Here is a 6000-nt window from a genome sequence, read left to right on the forward strand (position 1 = left end):
CATTTAAACAGTTCTAGCTTAGGTGTAGTTGAGATATGATGCAGAACAGAGATATGTTGCAGTCTTTTTTTTACCTGTTTTTCTGAACTTATATTTATGTACTGTGTTTTTATTGCTGGAGCACAACAGAGCTCTGGTGCATTTTCTACATTTCTACTGTGTTTGTGTGCTCTTTACATGTCCAAATCCTTTGCTTTCTCTAATCATGTGCATCAGTCATGTGCATCACCACTTACCCACAGATGTAACTAAAAAATACATAACACATTATAGATTGTATGCTTTGATTCTATAGCAGTAATACCTACATATATGTCATATACATTATTCAAAGTAAGGTTTTCTTTCCTACATTACAACAGCATTTCCATGAATGCCATATCTCATTCTAACTAGATATGTTGATAACACAATATTTAAGAAATGCTATTGAAATATAGGTTTTGCTTTACCTTTACCTCACTTCAAAAAGCAAAAGGCACTGGTTATGGTACACCTAGTACACTAGGGTGGGGTTCAATTCCCTGCAGTGCCCTGCTAATAGATTGATGATGTAAGATCCACACAAAATCCTAAATATACACAGCTTGTCATGACAACTCCATGTTAACATATCTATGTAGAATGTATGTATTTCCATTATATAGCTCACATGGTACACTGACATAAACAGACATTTATGGCTCCAAGTAAAAGGAGCAACTGCACCAATGCCTCCACTATCTTCTCCTCTTCTCTTCTCTTCTTTCCAACAGCCCTAATCTCATCTGCTCTCCAGATATACAGAGACATACACATGTACAAAAGGCACGTCTTCTCCCCCAGTAGGTGCTGTATGTGTCTAGCATAATATGAGCATGTCACTGTGTTCTCTTTTGTATGCTGATCAGTTTCTCCCTCTTCATCTGGTCTGCTTTCCAGTGAACTACATGAAAAATACACGTATTTCCTATTCCCAGTAGTTGGCGCTATTTGCGTATCATGATATCATAGTACATCCATCTGTTCTGAATCACATGATCAACATGACTGTAAAATTTGATCCACATTGGATGAAGTATGTGGGAGATACAGGCACAAATGCATCCATTTCCTGTGTGTTGGCGAAGGTTCAAATTTGCAGCGGCGCCACGACCAGACTGTGTAACCCTAACCAAAGCTTTTCACATTTAGTTCTGAAGGCCTTAAGAGCAAACAGAGCAATTTTCAGGATCAGCGGACCATTCTCCTAAGATGAGTTTGTTAAAGTACAAGCGGTGCAAAACAGAATGGTGGCATTTTTCCAAAATGGCGGACTTCCTAAACATCATAGAAGTAATCCCTTCAGTAATCTAATAATCTATATTATTAAAAATAATCCCTTCAGTTATAAGAGGGATTCACACAAACTTCATGCTTGGGCCCTAATAAAGAAGGTCATAGTATAGTAAGGCTTCAAAAAAGTTCAAAAATAGTCATGCTTTAATGTGTCCTCAAAATGTCATAAAAAACGTAGTAGTATATTAAAGCTCCAAAATCGGCCAAAAAATTATACTTTAGTATGCCATTAAAATGTCATAAAAAAAAGTCATGCTATATGAAGGCTTCAAAATAGGCCAAAAAAAAGTCATACATTCGAACGGCCACAAAATAGGCCAAAACATGTCATAGTATAGGAAGGTTTAAAAAATCGGCCAAAAAAAGTCATATTTTAGAACGGCCTAAAAATATTCCAAGAAAAGTCACACTTAAGTAATACCTCAAAATGTCATTAAAAACGTCATACGGCAGAAAGGCATCAAAATATAGCCAAAAAGTCATATTTTAGTAAGACCTCAAAATGTCATACTTTTTTTTGGCCACAAAATGTCAAAAAAAAGGTCAAAATTTTTTTCGACCTCAAAATGTCATAAAAAACGTCATAGTATAGTATGGCGTCAAAATCGGACAAAAAAAGTCAAAATTTTTTTCGACCTCAAAATGTCATAAAAAACGTCATAGTATAGTATGGCGTCAAAATCGGGCAAAAAAAGTCAAAAAATTTTTCGACCTCAAAATGTCATAAAAAATGTCATAGTATAGTATGGCGTTTTTTTCGGGCAAAAAAAGTCAAAATTTTTTTCGACCTCAAAATGTCATAAAAAACGTCATAGTATAGTATTGGCGTCAAAATCGGACAAAAAAAGTCCAAATTTTTTTCGACCTCAAAATGTCATAAAAAACGCCATAGTATAGTATGGCTTTTTTTCGGGCAAAAAAAGTCAAACATTTTTTCGACCTCAAAATGTCAAAAAACGTCATAGTATAGTATGGCGTTTTTTTCGGGCAAAAAAAGTCAAAATTTTTTTCGACCTCAAAATGTCATAAAAAACGTCATAGTATAGTATGGCGTTTTTTTCGGGCAAAAAAAGTCAAAAAATTTTTCGACCTCAAAATGTCATAAAAAACGTCATAGTATAGTAAGGCGTCAAAATTGGACAAAAAAAGTCAAAATTTTTTTCGACCTCAAAATGTCATAAAAAACGTCATAGTATAGTAAGGCGTCAAAATCGGACAAAAAAAGTCAAAATTTTTTTCGACCTCAAAATGTCATAAAAAACGTCATAGTATAGTAAGGCGTCAAAATCGGACAAAAAAGTCAAAAATTTTTTCGACCTCAAAATGTCATAAAAAACGTCATACTATAGTATGGCGTCAAAATCGGACAAAAAAAGTCAAAATTTTTTTCGACCTCAAAATGTCATAAAAAACGTCATAGTATAGTATGGCGTTTTTTTCGGGCAAAAAAAGTCAAAAATTTTTCGACCTCAAAATGTCATAAAAAACGTCATAGTATAGTAAGGCGTCAAAATCGGACAAAAAAAGTCAAAATTTTTTTCGACCTCAAAATGTCATAAAAAACGTCATAGTATAGTAAGGCGTCAAAATTGGACAAAAAAAGTCAAAATTTTTTTGGACCTCAAAATGTCATAAAAAACGTCATAGTATAGTAAGGCGTCAAAATCGGACAAAAAAAGTCAAAATTTTTTTCGACCTCAAAATGTCATAAAAACGTCATAGTATAGTATGGCGTTTTTTTCGGGCAAAAAAAGTCAAAAAATTTTTGGACCTCAAAATGTCATAAAAAACGTCATACTATAGTATGGCGTTTTTTTCGGGCAAAAAAAGTCAAAAATTTTTTCGACCTCAAAATGTCATAAAAAACGTCATAGTATAGTATGGCGTTTTTTTCGGGCAAAAAAAGTCAAAAATTTTTTCGACCTCAAAATGTCATAAAAAACGTCATAGTATAGTAAAGCGTCAAAATTGGACAAAAAAAGTCAAAATTTTTTTGGACCTCAAAATGTCATAAAAAACGTCATAGTATAGTATGGCGTTTTTTTCGGGCAAAAAAAGTCAAAATTTTTTTCGACCTCAAAATGTCATAAAAAACGTCATAGTATAGTAAGGCGTCAAAATCGGACAAAAAAAGTCCAAATTTTTTTCGACCTCAAAATGTCATAAAAAACGTCATAGTATAGTAAGGCGTCAAAATCGGACAAAAAAAGTCCAAATTTTTTTCGACCTCAAAATGTCATAAAAAACGTCATACTATAGTATGGCGTCAAAATCGGACAAAAAAAGTCAAAATTTTTTTCGACCTCAAAATGTCATAAAAAACGTCATAGTATAGTATGGCGTTTTTTTCCGGCAAAAAAAGTCAAAAATTTTTTCGACCTCAAAATGTCATAAAAAACGTCATTGTATAGTATGGCGTTTTTTTCGGGCAAAAAAAGTCAAAATTTTTTTGGACCTCAAAATGTCATAAAAAACGTCATAGTATAGTAAGGCGTCAAAATTGGACAAAAAAAGTCAAAATTTTTTTGGACCTCAAAATGTCATAAAAAACGTCATAGTATAGTATGGCGTTTTTTTCGGGCAAAAAAAGTCAAAAAATTTTTCGACCTCAAAATGTCATAAAAAACGTCATAGTATAGTATGGCGTTTTTTTCGGGCAAAAAAAGTCAAAAATTTTTTCGACCTCAAAATGTCATATAAAACGTCATAGTATAGTAAGGCGTCAAAATTGGACAAAAAAAGTCAAAAATTTTTTCGAAATCAAAATGTCATAAAAAACGTCATAGTATAGTATGGCGTTTTTTTCGGGCAAAAAAAATCCAAATTTTTTCGACCTCAAAATGTCATAAAAAACGTCATAGTATAGTAAGGCGTCAAAATCGGACAAAAAAAGTCAAAATTTTTTTCGACCTCAAAATGTCATAAAAAACGTCATAGTATAGTATGGCGTTTTTTTCGGGCAAAAAAAGTCAAAATTTTTTTCTACCTCAAAATGTCATAAAAAACGTCATAGTATAGTAAGGCGTCAAAATCGGACAAAAAAAGTCAAAATTTTTTTCGACCTCAAAATGTCATAAAAAACGTCATAGTATAGTATGGCGTTTTTTTCGGGCAAAAAAAGTCAAAATTTTTTTCTACCTCAAAATGTCATAAAAAACGTCATAGTATAGTAAGGCGTCAAAATCGGACAAAAAAAGTCAAAAATTTTTTCGACCTCAAAATGTCATAAAAAACGTCATAGTATAGTATGGCGTTTTTTTCGGGCAAAAAAAGTCAAAAATTTTTTCGACCTCAAAATGTCATAAAAAACTTCATAGTATAGTATGGCGTTTTTTTCGGGCAAAAAAAGTCCAAATTTTTTTCGACCTCAAAATGTCATAAAAAACGTCATAGTATAGTAAGGCGTCAAAATCGGACAAAAAAAGTCAAAATTTTTTTCGACCTCAAAATGTCATAAAAAACGTCATAGTATAGTAAGGCGTCAAAATCGGACAAAAAAAGTCAAAATTTTTTTCGACCTCAAAATGTCATAAAAAACGTCATACTATAGTATGGCGTCAAAATCGGACAAAAAAAGTCAAAATTTTTTTCGACCTCAAAATGTCATAAAAAACGTCATAGTATAGTATGGCGTTTTTTTCGGGCAAACAAAGTCAAAAATTTTTTCGACCTCAAAATGTCATAAAAAACGTCATACTATAGTATGGCGTTTTTTTCGGGCAAAAAAAGTCAAAAATTTTTTCGACCTCAAAATGTCATAAAAAACGTCATAGTATAGTATGGCGTTTTTTTCGGGCAAAAAAAGTCAAAAATTTTTTCGACCTCAAAATGTCATAAAAAACGTCATAGTATAGTAAAGCGTCAAAATTGGACAAAAAAAGTCAAAATTTTTTTGGACCTCAAAATGTCATAAAAAACGTCATAGTATAGTATGGCGTTTTTTTCGGGCAAAAAAAGTCAAATTTTTTTTCGACCTCAAAATGTCATAAAAAACGTCATAGTATAGTAAGGCGTCAAAATCGGACAAAAAAAGTCAAAATTTTTTTCGACCTCAAAATGTCATAAAAAACGTCATAGTATAGTAAGGCGTCAAAATCGGACAAAAAAAGTCCAAATTTTTTTCGACCTCAAAATGTCATAAAAAACGTCATAGTATAATATGGCGTTTTTTTCGGGCAAAAAAAGTCAAAAATTTTTTCGACCTCAAAATGTCATAAAAAACGTCATACTATAGTATGGCGTTTTTTTCGGGCAAAAAAAGTCAAAAATTTTTTCGACCTCAAAATGTCATAAAAAATGTCATAGTATAGTATGGCGTTTTTTTCGGGCAAAAAAAGTCAAAAATTTTTTCGACCTCAAAATGTCATAAAAAACGTCATAGTATAGTAAAGCGTCAAAATTGGACAAAAAAAGTCAAAATTTTTTTCGACCTCAAAATGTCATAAAAAACGTCATAGTATAGTATGGCGTTTTTTTCGGGCAAAAAAAGTCAAATTTTTTTTCGACCTCAAAATGTCATAAAAAACGTCATAGTATAGTAAGGCGTCAAAATCGGACAAAAAAAGTCAAAATTTTTTTGGACCTCAAAATGTCATAAAAAACGTCATAGTATAGTAAGGCGTCAAAATCGGACAAAAAAAGTCCAAATTTTTTTCGACCTCAAAATGTCATAAAAAACGTCAT

The sequence above is a fragment of the Toxotes jaculatrix genome, chromosome 8 (genome assembly GCF_017976425.1).
Source record: "Toxotes jaculatrix isolate fToxJac2 chromosome 8, fToxJac2.pri, whole genome shotgun sequence".
Lineage (NCBI taxonomy): Eukaryota > Metazoa > Chordata > Actinopteri > Toxotidae > Toxotes > Toxotes jaculatrix.